This window comes from Carassius gibelio, chromosome A19 (assembly GCF_023724105.1).
Source record: "Carassius gibelio isolate Cgi1373 ecotype wild population from Czech Republic chromosome A19, carGib1.2-hapl.c, whole genome shotgun sequence".
In the NCBI taxonomy this organism is placed as follows: Eukaryota; Metazoa; Chordata; class Actinopteri; order Cypriniformes; family Cyprinidae; genus Carassius; species Carassius gibelio.
Window position 1 is genome coordinate 28,791,403 of NC_068389.1, and position 14,504 is coordinate 28,805,906.

At 35.8% G+C, this 14,504-nt stretch overlaps 1 protein-coding gene and 2 long non-coding RNA genes across 3 annotated transcripts in view; 2 read left to right on the forward strand and 1 right to left on the reverse strand.

Moving 5' to 3' along the window:
- Positions 1 to 14,504, forward strand: part of LOC127935292 (uncharacterized) — a 61,712-nt gene that overhangs the window by 13,489 nt on the left and 33,719 nt on the right. The gene's annotated exons all lie outside the window — the stretch shown is intronic.
- On the forward strand, positions 261 to 3,854 carry LOC127935133 (uncharacterized). The gene is made up of 6 exons (XR_008147987.1): positions 261 to 669; positions 1,350 to 1,444; positions 2,343 to 2,470; positions 2,612 to 2,692; positions 3,226 to 3,353; positions 3,474 to 3,854. It is a non-coding gene; the product is annotated as an uncharacterized LOC127935133 (long non-coding RNA).
- LOC127935132 (uncharacterized) lies at positions 5,821 to 8,498 on the reverse strand. Its single transcript, XR_008147985.1, has 3 exons — positions 8,134 to 8,498; positions 7,360 to 7,454; positions 5,821 to 6,433 (listed from the first exon to the last, which is right to left on the reverse strand). It is a non-coding gene; the product is annotated as an uncharacterized LOC127935132 (long non-coding RNA).

The following is a 14,504-nucleotide window of genomic DNA, read 5'->3' on the forward strand; positions in this document are numbered from 1 at the left end:
TTTTTCCCATGCCTCAGCAAAAGCACTTAATTAACATGAAGCAAACAACACATGTATTATTTCAACACAGTCTCACTCTCTACTCGTCAAATGTCTGACGCATGGTCAAGTGATCTGGCGTCACTTTTTTGACGCACTGGGTATACCTTTGGCGTTATTTTTCAACGTGCAGGTTAGTCCGATAGACTTCTATAGAACTCAGTAGCGTTTATATTTGACGTCTTGGTTCAGCACACCGCAACCACACTGAATAAATAAAAAAAAATAATAGGCTACAAAAAAAATTATATATGACAGAGATCGTTTTTATCTGGCCCTCCAACTTGTTTTTAAGGGTTTAAATATTCTCGCAATCTGATATCAAAGTGATCTCTGTGCCAAAGCTTAGCGCGTTCATCAGTGGTGAGTTTAACAACACTCAACTGCAGGTAAAACAGCACTCAGCGGTGAGTTTGACCAAAGCAACGCTCAACTGCAGGGAAAACGACATAAAAGGTGAGTTTAACAACGCTCCAAGGCGCGTGCAAGTAAGCAGTTTAACCGTTTTCTTACAACCAATTTCGCTTATCGCTTATTCATAGTTCATCATCTCTATGAAATCACGTTCAAGAAGTCTCATTCAGCACACATCGCGATACTTGGCATCAGTTTCCATGTGCCACAGGGTCGGTGAGTAGATATAATTACGCTCTTTTAATGCCTGTTATAAAATTTATTCTGTCTTTATTAATCAGATTAGCGCCATATTGTTTACTCGCTGTATTATATCAGTCATCCGAGGCTGTCTTTGAGTTTCATTGCGTTTAACTAAATGAACACACCTGCTAACTAGTGTGATTAAACCCTGTCGGTCACGTGACGTGCCATAGACTTTCAATATATTCATTTCATGTCAAAGATGTACATTTGTAGTAAAATCATGGTAACCACGGCATGTACAATAGCAACAAATTAAATTTGAAGTTAAAACCCAGGAACGGGACATTTACCATGTTTTTACCTCAGTAACTGTAGTTCTACTATGGTATATTAATAATCAATACAACAATAAAATAATCATCAAACTAACTTTGGTTGTACAACTGTAATGGTCGTTTTTGATGTGCTTTTATATTACAGATATCACACATTTACTGTATCATGCTTTTGATACCTTTTTATGTAAATCCAAAAAAAGTAAATAAATAAAAGGAAACATTTTTCCCTTCCTGCAGTTCATTCATATCAGTTTATATTTTAAATATTTTGCTCACAAAACATTATTAAAATTCTGTTTATAATTCTATTTTATTCTACCCCTCCCCCTTTCTTATTTTTATTATTATGTATTTTTTTTTTTAGCTGAAAAGATGTAAAGGAAGCAGTCATCCCTGTGGTGTTTGTGGAGAGGTTTTCCTTCAGAAATGGAGAAGACTGAAAGCTGCGGAGGCAGACATTTGCAGCAGTAAGTCTGTGTTAGTTTTACCTTTTTATCAAACTGCTGTTATAAATTGCACAGCATTTGTTGTTTCTTAAACTTTTGCACTGTCCAAATACCCACACTTACCATCTTTGCACTTGACCAATCGATTATTTATTTGACGTATTTCCTATGTTTAGGCCAAGTGTTCGAGTGAGCATGGTGACCACAAGTGTGTGTCGAACTTTTCATCACCTGATGACAGTGGTTCCCGTTCCTGATCCTGGAGAACCCCAGCACTGCACGGTTTTGGCGTCTCTCTTATCTCACAAACACACTTTTGAGGTCTTGGAGTCTTCACTGATGAGCTGATGAGTTGAATCAGGTGTGTTTGATCAGGGAGACATCTCAAATGTGCAGTGTTGGGCTTCTCCAGGACCAGGATTGGGAGCCACTGCCTTACGGGACACACTTAAGTGTTTACAGAGATTTTTAGTTTGATCATTCAACTTTGCATTTTAAAATAAATTAATTGAAAAATTATTTTCAATATCTAATTATTATTATTATTATTATTATTATTATTATTATTATTATTATTATTAATATTTTACATACATTGTAAAGGTTTCCGTGACCCCTTGTGAGATCTCGACAAAAGGTCTCACAATTTATTCCAAAAATTGATGCATGATGGGATACACTAAGCCTGGTATAGAGCTCCTGAGTGGTATTGGAGATAATGTGGGTTTAGTGTTCATTAAGGGCACTGCGCTTTGGCATTATTAAGACTTGCGCACTACTGATAACAGTCCTGTTAGCTTGTAATAATTTTTTTTAATATATATATGAATATAGCTGTATAATTACACACACACATACGCACAGTAATGTATAAGATGCATGTAATGTAGTAATATTTTTCTTTCTTTCTGTCTTACAGGATTGTTTGCAGATAATGCTGTTCAAGCTCAACAGCTCTTTTAAGAGCCAACCCTCACAAACCTTCCTAAAAACTAAAAGAGCTGTTACTGAGTCTCAGCGAATCTTGCCATGATCAGCTCTTCCCAGGTACATTTGTTTAAAATATTTTTGAATCAACATTTACTCATCAAATGCTCTGGTCTGAATCTTATTTTAAATTAACTTAATTATATGTTTAATGAGCAATGTTAATTGCACACAGAGTAAGATTATCTTGTTTTTCCAAAGAGAAGGAAGACCAAGGAAATGATTTGCTCATGAGGAATGAAGACGGCCATCTTGAGCCCAAACAAAGACAGAAGTCCTCTGGTATGTGTGTGTTGAAGCAATGCTGTGTTATGTGTTACAGCACTTTATGATTTTATCTCACAGGACTGTTCATCTCAGCCGTAATTTATTCTTTCTATGTTTTTATTCTTAATAAAAAAAAAAATTATATACAGCTATTACAATTAAATCATGTAGGCAAAGTGTGACTGGAATATTTTTAAACTTTAAGTAAAAAAAAAAAAAAAAAACACCAACTGTTTGTCTTAAATAAAAGAATACAAGTTTTATGTAAGTGGTTTACATTATTTCATTGTTTCATAAATGTTGTATTATAAATTGTGGATTGATAGTTGATTGGTTTGAAGCCAGGCCTTACACTAAAACACATTTGTGAGAGAAGTCAGGAACTTTGAAGATAAATTAGAGAGGGAAAAAAGACACATTTACTGCAACAATAGATGAATTATAGAGGCAAAAAATTCTGTCACATGCTAAGGGGTGTCTCATGAGCAAGTCCTTTGCCTTAATTCTTGCAGAATGAAATTTTTATTGCAGTATTTTAATTTGTACAGATGATCTCATCAGCCAAATGGGGGGTTTTGACCAAGTGATGCTCTTGAAAGGACTGAAAGAAGAGGATGTGGTAAATTGTCTTCAGAGAAAAACGTTCTCTAAAGGTCTTAAAACAGCTTGAAGAATGGTAAGTGTACAGTACTACAAGGGTCATAGTTGCTCACCCTGCTAAAATCACACAGAACATAAGCTGAGCTCTCTGTCCATTAAACAACTTCATCTGGATTGTTTGTTTCACTTTGACCAGGTCTGGGATCTTAGGACTGAGAGATCATCTGGCTGAGGACAAGCTACACCACATCAGTGCTGGATATCAGCCACAAACTGTTTCCAGACACGAGAGAAGAAGATCACGATGGGGAGATGAAACCAGTTCAGATGTGATGATGGGAATCATTATTTTCTGGAACAGTATCACATGTCTTATATGCATCACATGATCTGTATCACAGTTGACTGGATGGATTATTTTTACTTTTAAGGACATTTCATCACTCATCTGTGTGAACTGATTAATTTATGATATTAATGAATTTTTGATCCTTTATTATTTTCCTTGAATTGTGTTTGTCTTGAAGCTACTTTATCAACTTCATAGTCTATGCTTCAATAAAATTAATATGGTGAATATTGTGTGTTGAAAATTCTTGGTAAATTCATAATTTTACTAGATACTGTAGGCTACTATGGGTTTATTCTACACTTGAAAAACTACATATTAATTACCAGGATTATTTTTTGCTTAAACATTAATGACATCTGGAACAACAATACACCAGAAAGTTATTATTGTATATATTTAATCACAAATATACCTATATATCTATATAAAGGGATTTAATAGATGAATTATTTTGAAAAGCCATTTACTTTATAGTTACAAACACTTGAGGGATAACTGAGAATGTAGCAGGAATGATCAACATGGATCTTGTACTGCATTAAATCCAAGAGCACGCACATTACTGATGTTCAGCATCTGAGGACCCAGATAAGGGGATGAGGAGGACATTTTTACACTGATTGTTGCTAATTAGTTAATATATATAGTATTCTGAGTACTCCATGAATTATTCCTTGTGGAAAAGTGAAGTATCACAATGTGTATAAATTGTCCTTGATTACTGCTTAACAGTGGGGAATAGATAATGGCATGTTGTTGCAGGTTTATCCATTATATTTATTACTGTTAACTTCAAAAATAAAATAAATAATCTATAATTTTTATTATTAAATCATTTCTTTCTAATTTTGCCATGTTTCATCAGATGGCCTCACCATGTCCTGTCAAAAGCTTTACTGCTCATGACATAAGAATAAGAAAAGGTTAGTCTATGAAAACTGTCAGATATAAATGTGACTCAGCTCAGTTTGTTGTCCATTATGAGGAGAATACATACATGTAGGTTTTACTGCCCTTCTACCCCCAGGGGCCCAGTAGCACCCCCCGGAAGAGCCAAAAACTGTACATTTGAAATGGCTGTAAATCAGAGTCCAATTAATGAATCAAAGAGAAAACCAAAAGAATTTTTACTTATGCTATGCTGATAAAATAATGTTGGGCACAGTTTTCAGAAATAAATGGAAATGTTTCATAAGGCCATTTTAAATATTGCTCCCTCTAAAATACCAAATTTCACTCTGTCTTTCAATTATATCATAGAGGTTTACACAATGAAACTATTCATATATCCAGTTTTCCATTAAATATATTATTTATTTCATTTCGTCAATAAAACGATTTAAACTACATTACCCACAAGCCTCCGTCGTTCTATATATGGAAAGGCGAAACTAGGGGCTGTTTTTTGTAGTTCATCGAAGTTATGATTAGGGTTAGGGTTAGGATCTCGCTAAAGAGGTAATTTTCCTCAACATAGCAACCCTTAATTGTTGACTTAATATATTACTAATGTGATAATAGTAGCAAAACGTTCTTCTGTAACACGATGCGCTGTTTAGTATGGGTTAAAGGATAGTCCAACCACAGACAACCCTGCGATGACAAGGGACATTGACAGCCAATGATATCAAAGCTGAGCAGCGGCGTCACGCTTCCTTATCCATTTATGACCGATGACTTTCGTTTTTCGGCTGAAGCGATAGATTGGTTAACAATCAATAACATTTGCTACCTATTAGATTGTGTTTTATTAACGTCTACACCTTCCTCCAACAATAATGCAAATGCGCTAATTATTGTTTTCAGCTTGACAAAAATTGGGCAATATTGATGAGCACATGGCCAGCATTCGCAGTTCTATCGAACCGATTCCTCTCATTAAATCTTTTTTTTTTTTTTCAAAGACAGGTGCATTTTCTAATCAAATGATTAGCTTGTAACATTTAAATTGCATGTTGTTTTGTTTTAAATCTATAAAAATTATTCACTTTAGTTTTTCTGTGATTTGCCATTCTTTACCAATTGAACTCTAGCAATAAAAACAGAGTTAAAAAAACTGATTCAAAGACAAATTGCCCATATAACTGCACTGCATCCTCTGTCAATAAGTTGTTTTTGCCACTATGAAGAATAAAAATTCTTTGCAAATACTTTTATTTAAAAAAAAAGTAAATACAGATAGTCTTTCAGAGAACACTGAAGAATTTATTTGACCAAAAAGTGATACAACACACTGTTTCAAACTCAGAAAATAAAAACCATGAAGACATGCATGTCAAGTGTGCAATATCATCTATAAACCTCCATCAGCACAGCATCAAATAAACACTGATTGTCCGAACAATGGAAGAAAGATAACGTTCAGGAAAACAAACACCTGCTACATAAAAATGCAGAAATAAAACTGACAATAACATCATTCACTTCATGACTGGAACTAGGGGATGGCTGTGCATGAATACGTCCTTTACGAAAACTCCTGATGAGAACTGATGTTTGTTTTTTTATGATAAAAGCACCAGAAGTAAAGTTTACTGTATGAAGCTTGAAAAAGAGAACACAATGCTTTATCAATATAAAAATACTATTTTCAACCATTGTTTTGATCACTGGTTCTGTATACAATATATGGGTTGCTGGAAGGTCACAATGTATTCATTATAAGCTTAGAACTAAAACAAAACTGCACTGCAAAGTCTAAACACTGATAAAGGGAGCATTTCTGTGTGTGTTGGGAAGATAAAGAGTTAAAGAGGTGAGTCCTTGTGCATGATCGAGAAGAACATCATTATCTGCGAACAATCCTGAAAGACAGAAAGGAAGGAAATATTATTACATGCTACTTTTAGACCATAAAACCAGCCTCTGTAAAGATGCTGTATAATTATATATTAAATGCATCTATTATTAAAAGCTAGTCAATAATAGCAAGCTATATTCATATGAATTATAAAAAAATATATTACATGCTTAAAGGAATGTTATCAGTAGTGTAATTGATCTGCTCACGGAAACCTTTCCAATGTATGTGAAATATTATTATTAATAATAATAATAATAATAATTAGATACTGAGAATAATTTGGAAGTAAAACAAAGTGTTGCATGTTTTCTTGGTGTACAGAAAAGTATATTTATTTTGTACATCATTTGCAACTGCTTTTTTTTCACTTAATTAGAAGCCCCAAAAATTTAATTGTCCTCTGTAATAGGGACTAATGAAAAGAGAATTAGAATTTCTTTTAAAATGCAAAGTTGAATAATAATCAAAAAAAAAAAAAAAAAAATCTCTGTAAACACTTAAGTGTGTCCCGTAAGGCAGTGGCTCCCAATCCTGGTCCTGGAGAAGCCCAACACTGCACATTTGAGATGTCTCCCTGATCAAACACACCTGATTCAACTCATCAGCTCATCAGTGAAGACTCCAAGACCTCAAAAGTGTGTTTGTCAGATAAGAGAGACGCCAAAACCGTGCAATGCTGGGTTCTCCAGGATCAGGAACGGGAACCACTGTCATCAGGTGATGAAAAGTTCGACACACACTTGTGGTCACCATGCTCACTCGAACACTTGGCCTAAACATAGGAAATACGTCAAATAAATAATCGATTGGTCAAGTGCTAAGATGGCAAGTGTGGGTATTTGGACAGTGCAAAAGTTTAAGAAACAACAAATGCTGTGCAATTTATAACAGCAGTTTGATAAAAAGGTAAAACTAACACAGACTTACTGCTGCAAATGTCTGCCTCCGCAGCTTTCAGTCTTCTCCATTTCTGAAGGAAAACCTCTCCACAAACACCACAGGGATGACTGCTTCCTTTACATCTTTTCAGCTAAAAAAAAAAAAACATAATAATAAAAATAAGAAAGGGGGAGGGGTAGAATAAAATAGAATTATAAACAGAATTTTAATAATGTTTTGTGAGCAAAATATTTAAAATATAAACTGATATGAATGAACTGCAGGAAGGGAAAAATGTTTCCTTTTATTTATTTACTTTTTTTGGATTTACATAAAAATGTTCAAAAGCATGGTACAGTAAATGTGTGATATCTGTAATATAAAAGCACATCAAAAACGACAATTACAGTTGTACAACCAAAGTTAGTTTGATGATTATTTTATTTTTGTATTGATTATTAATATACCATAGTAGAACTACAGTTACTGAGGTAAAAACATGGTAAATGTCCCGTTCCTGGGTTTTAACTTCAAATTTAATTTGTTGCTATTGTACATGCCGTGGTTACCATGATTTTACTACAAATTTACATCTTTGACATGAAATGAATATATTGAAAGTCTATGGCACGTCACGTGACCGACAGGGTTTAATCACACTAGTTAGCAGGTGTGTTCATTTAGTTAAACGCAATGAAACTCAAAGACAGCCTCGGATGACTGATATAATACAGCGAGTAAACAATATGGCGCTAATCTGATTAATAAAGACAGAATAAATTTTATAACAGGCATTAAAAGAGCGTAATTATATCTACTCACCGACCCTGTGGCACATGGAAACTGATGGCAAGTATCGCGATGTGTGCTGAATGAGACTTCTTGAACGTGATTTCATAGAGATGATGAACTATGAATAAGCGATAAGCGAGAATGGTGTGTAAGAAAACGGTTAAACTGCTTACTTGCACGCGCCTTGGAGCGTTGTTAAACTCACCTTTTATGTCGTTTTCCCTGCAGTTGAGTGTTGCTTTGGTCAAACTCACCGCTGAGTGCTGTTTTACCTGCAGTTGAGTGTTGTTAAACTCACCACTGATGAACGCGCTAAGCTTTGGCACAGAGATCACTTTAATATCAGATTGCGAGAATATTTAAACCTCAAAAACAAGTTGGAGGGCCCGATAAAAACGATCTCTGTCATATATATATATATATATATATATATATATATATTTTTGTAGCCTATTATTTATTTTTATTTATTCAGTGTAGTTGCGGTGTGCTGAACCAAGACGTCAAATATAAACGCTACTGAGTTCTATAGAAGTCTATCGGACTAACCTGCACGTTGAAAAATAACGCCAAAGGTATACCCAGTGCGTCAAAAAAGTGACGCCAGATCACTTGACCATGCGTCAGACATTTGACGAGTAGAGAGTGAGACTGTGTTGATTATTTTGTGTTAAACATAACACTTTAATAAAAACAATTCATTAATTTGGAAAGTTACTATCACATTTATGCAATAATATACCAGTTACTTAGAACATCAATTCAAAGTTAAATAACCTACAAACCATTATAAAATCATTTGAATTCTGCTTGTACAACAGATGTTTGTTCAACTTCTCGTATTTCCTACATTGTTGTGGATTTTACTGATCACTTTAAATGTCTTAGTTAATTTTGTGTGACTTAAGCCAGAAAGAGAGCAGTATAAAAGGGTGATGGCAAAAGTATAAAAACACCGCTTCACTAACCTGCTCGACTGTTAGCATAACTGCTAAAAGGAAAATGTACAACTGAGCAGCTTACAAGTTCGCAAAACATTTGATTCAGATCGGGACTCCTAAGCGCGTTTCGCAAATCATTTGATCGGGGCTTCGGTGTTATCATCATCCTGGGGAGGGACTTTGAGAGGATTCAGATCATCCCAGGAGCCAAACACGGGAACATCCAGGTGGACACACACACACACACACACACACACACACACACACACACACACACACACACACACACACACACACACACACTCACGCACACACACACACACACACGGTTCTGGCGTCCAAACAACATCAAGGTCTTTATAAACTGTTACAGCACTTACTCAGAGTGACACATAGCATAGCTTTTAGCCTCATGGTTGCAGTTTGAGGTTTAGGAATTAGTTTTATTAAAAAATGTTAGCCTTTATGTTTATGTAAGTTTTAATAATTTTAGCATTTCAACTTTTTTGTAAAAAGTTACTACTTTAATTTTAGTACTGTTTTCATTTAATTTATAGTGCTTTTTACTTTACAAATCATTGCAAAGCAACTTTACAGAAAATTAAGTTTCTACAATATTTAGTAGTAGCTTACACGATGTATCTATATCATTTTACTTTAGCTTTATTTCAATTACAGAAAACTGTTTTTAGTAGTTTCAGTCTTAGTTAACAACAATGACACATAGTTGGTTGCTTTGGGAATGAATTACTAGTTAGGAATAAAAGTTTAACTGTGTGTGCTTATTTTACATATTTATTTTTTAAAATAAAATGTAAAAATTATATTTTTTGTATGAGTTTCTGTCTTCTGCTGAATGCTAAAAAGATGATGCTTTAAACACCAAACGGTTGATGGTACCCATTCACTTCCATAGTATTTCTTCCTGTAGAATAGAAGTCAATGGGTGCCGTCAACTGTTCGCTCTCAAAAAAACATCTTCTTTAGTGTTCAGCAGAAAAAAAAACACTTGTTCAGGCTGAGGAAGAGTAAACGATCGCAGGATTTGATTGTTTGATTCCTCTCACACAGACAATACAGTTATATGAGTGTTAATCTAAACTGTGTTTGAATATGAAGCACTTTGTGTGTGAAGACATTTGTGAATCAACCAATCAGCTGTCACTCGATTTCAGAGCCGCTAACTAGAATAAGATCACAGCTACTTTTATTTTCATTATAAATATGGAGTTGAACACAAGGCTTGATGAAATAATATTGTGATAAAGATAATTTATTGGCAATTTTCTGGTGATTTTAAACATGTCCAAAAGAAGACATTTAACCCAGAAGGGCTGACAGGATATTTAAGGAGAAATGGCAAAAAGGTTTTGTCTCAACGCTGACAGGTTTGTTTAATCACAGCTCGTGGCTAATATTACATGACACTGTGACACACGGAGAAAGTAAATGAGTCAGGAGTATGCAATATTTATCGTGAACTAATATCCTAACGGTTGACTTAATGTGCAAACTTAGATTTTATAACTTTGCAAAAAAATGTGTCTGTCGGATGAAGGATATCAGATTACAATATAATTCCAGATATGAGGCTAAAATGCCCTTTAAGACATTTTGTTTTTAATATTTATGTCATAATAGTAAAGTAATGTCTGGGGTTGCTTTCCTGAATGTCAGCATGATTGCAAATGAATTGATTTTCTACAATAGTTCAACAAAAGATACACTAGTATTACAGTGTGAGTGTGTTATATTAGTCACAATGCTGTCTATCTCCGTTTCGGCAAGAAAACACTTTTAACAAAGCCAAAGTAAGACCAATCGTGCGTCTCCGAGCAGCACTGAGTATTTTGTTACTGAATGAATCTTTTGAGTCAATGATTCAGTGTCCGTTCATAAGACAACGGCTGCGTCTGAAATGGCATACTTCCCTACTATATAGTGTGCAGAGAGCAGTAGGCGAGTGAATGAGTATGTTTGAATCCTCAAGAGCAGTAGATTTACACTAGTTCTCGTGAGATTCAGACGTGTGTATCTGGTGGAGACGACTGCAGAGATTGATCCAGCAACCTTCTGCTGACCAGTCCACTTCACTACAGCACAGAAGTAATGAAGCTTTAGCAAATTAACATGCAGCTGTAAATATGACATTAAATGTAGCAATAACATGAGATATAAAGTGTTTCACTCTGTGTAAGTGTTTCACAGGTCGTGTGCTCATGGAGAGCAGACACAGCAGCACATGTTCTCCTGCTCTTCATCATGGTCCTCCTCATCCTCTCTGTTCACTCAGACAGGACTCGATGTCTCTCTCTCATCATGATCAGATTCAGGACCTGATGGACAGATGTGGGGTCACCGTCTGTACACTTTCAGAAACAGAACAGTGTTTGAATAAAGCTTTGTTTCATCTGTTGTTGACTTGTATTTATCTATTGTGATGCTTACTTTTATTTATTCTTTTACTCATTTATTCATGTCTTCTGTTGTTGTCAGTAAATAAAATATGGTCTAATTGTTTCATTAACACATGCATTCATTCATTACTTGACTCAATATTTAGATGTATTCATCTTAGCTGCATTTGTCCAGTGTGAAGTCATATGGAATATGAAAAAAGCTAAATACAAAACATATATAGTCACCATTTATGATTATTATTGTTGATAAGTGTTGGGGTGGGCTATAAATGTTTTCTGATGTAAACTTAATTTCTAATAATACTACTTACATTGTTCAAGTGTAAAATCAACAGTTTTCTCTAAAGATGAGATCAAGCAGCTGATCGATGTCTCCTTTGTGCAGATATTATAACTTGCTGCCATCTACTGGAGACTTTATTAATCCAGGACAGGTTTAAACCTGTTTTTATAGTCTATGGTTATACTACAATCATAATAATGTGCAGACTTGCTGCCATCTACTGGAGACTTTAGTGTTATATTTATTGATCCATGACAGGTTTAAACCAGACAAGGTGCTGATCTCAAAAACACACTCAGCAAAATCACTATATATATATATATTTACTTGCATTTACTGTTCTTCTTCGAATCCGTTGCAATTTCAGATGTCGTTCTGCCAGTCTACCATTTACTCTGAAAGTAATGAAATCAGAATCATTCTCGCCAAATTGTACTTCCCTAGTTATTGTTTGTTTTTTACAAGAATTAACAAGTACAATTCTCTTTAACTTGCCCCTTCACAAAATCCGCGTTAATGTCGAGCCCTGGCTAATATATAGGGACCATTTCCAGGTCAAAACTTTCATCTCAAAACACTTGAAGTCCATAAGGTAGTAACAATGAAGAAATATAAACATTGCAAAAATATTAAAGAACACGAAATTCCCAGCAATAACTTTGCTAGGTCAAAGAATTCCAAGGACAGCAAATTAATAATTGGTAGGCAGCGTTTACACTGAATAGTGACATTTTCCCAGGTCCTTCTTAAAAAATTAAAGGGGGGGTGAAATGCTCGTTTTCACTCAATATCCTGTTAATCTTGAGTACCTATAGAGTAGTACTGCATCCTTCATATCTCCAAAAAGTCTTTAGTTTTATTATATTCAGAAGAGAAAGATAGTATGTACCGATTTTTCCCGGAAAAACACGAGCGCCTGGAGGCGTGACGTGTGGGCGGAGCTAAAGAATCACGAGTGACAGTAGGCTTTTGCGTTGAGAGCGTTTGGAAGCTGTGACATTACCGTGAGGAAAAAAACATCATCCAAAACAAACCATGGCTAACAGTCAGATTCAGCGTATATTTATGATCCAGAATCAGATCCAGAGGCTGAAATTTAACAAGAGCAGCATCAGCAATGACGTCTCTATGTGGTATGTACTGAAACTGTATTTGCTTAGCGGTTTTGGAAAATGACTAAGTTCCACTTTATGTCGTCTTTTTTTTTTATTTTTTTAAGCTGTACATGTGGAAAGTGCAGTTTGATGACAACATCGCATGTTGTTTACTTGATGTGCTTACTCGCCGATAGCTAAGTTAACAACACAGAGATATTTGAAGCAGTTTTACTCACCGCCTGCGGCTCCAACACACGATCGTGACCCTTTTTCGTTGGGATTGCATCATCCTTAAGAAATAAACGATGTGCAAATCCGTCGTCAAACTGGGCCTTGTTTGTAAAACAAGCATCTTTGAAATGCAGGGAACAAACACAAACACTTGCACAACTCCGTTGATGCTCTGTAAAAATAAACTCCATCCACTGGTCCCTTAATGCTGTTTCTCTTTAGGTAATCTGTGCAGGGTTGTCTTGCCCTGGCAACCAAAAACACACTTCTTTTGTGACATTTGTCGACGCTCTCGCTCTGATCAGTGAAGTCTGTTGTGCTCTCAGTGCTCTGCTATACGGGAGCGCGCTCTTCCGGCAGAAGTGCCTCAGGACCCATATAAGGAAATTCTGCTCCATCTAACGTCACACAGAGCCATACTCGAAAAAAACTTTCCCAAACTTGTGACAAACCGGAAGAGGTATTTTTGGAACAGAAATACTCCTTCAAACGCACAACTTAATTTTTGAAACTTTGTCCATGTTTAGCATGGGAATCCAACTCTTTAACAGTGTAAAAAACTCAATATGCATGAAATAGCATTTCACCCCCCCCCCCCCCCCCCCCCCCCCCTTTAAACAGAAACGGTGACGCGTTGAACACACTGTTCTGATGACGCAAGAGTTGCAACTATGGCAGCTGAGAAGGCCATTCTTTGGTTTCTTTGTGAACAATTTTAGGAGCCTGATGAAGTCGGTGTATGCTACAAAATATGCCAGATGTTACAGTTACTGCACTAGCCTGTCCCAAAGGGATTGCTGAAGCTGAAATGGAAGCACACATCTTACCTAATTCAGACTAAAACACATCTATTTAGCCTCACATACATACTTTATTTGTAGTTCATACGGTTTTAATACCCTGTATTTTCTTTCTCATTTTTAGCAAAAGCACTTAATTACCATTGTTTATTTCTATACCAAATGTCATACACTTGCAATGAAGCTAAAAATATAAACCACTACATCATTATGTTGATATCTTATATTTTTACAATATAGCTTACGACAAACATGTTTTCTAATCTCCTCAGTCAGGGGCGTCGCACCCGTGGGGGATGAGAGGGTTCAACACCAACACGTATGGCGTGCATTTTGTGACACATCTAAGGCCTTAGCAGGAGAAGGAGAAGGAGCAGTCGACCCTTCCGTCGCCGTCAGTCCGTGTTCATTTTTGAATGGGATTGAATGGGAGGGCAGACGACAGACCCGCGGCGACGTCGCGGCGACGTCACTGTTGGAACCAATCATAGGCGGCGACGTGACGACGGCGTACGTAAGAAATTTAACAAAAATAGTACGTGTTCTCAGTACGTCTGAACCTAGCTACGTTGCCTTAGATGACACCTGATATATACGCCGTCTCAATATACGCCGCCTCACAAGACGCC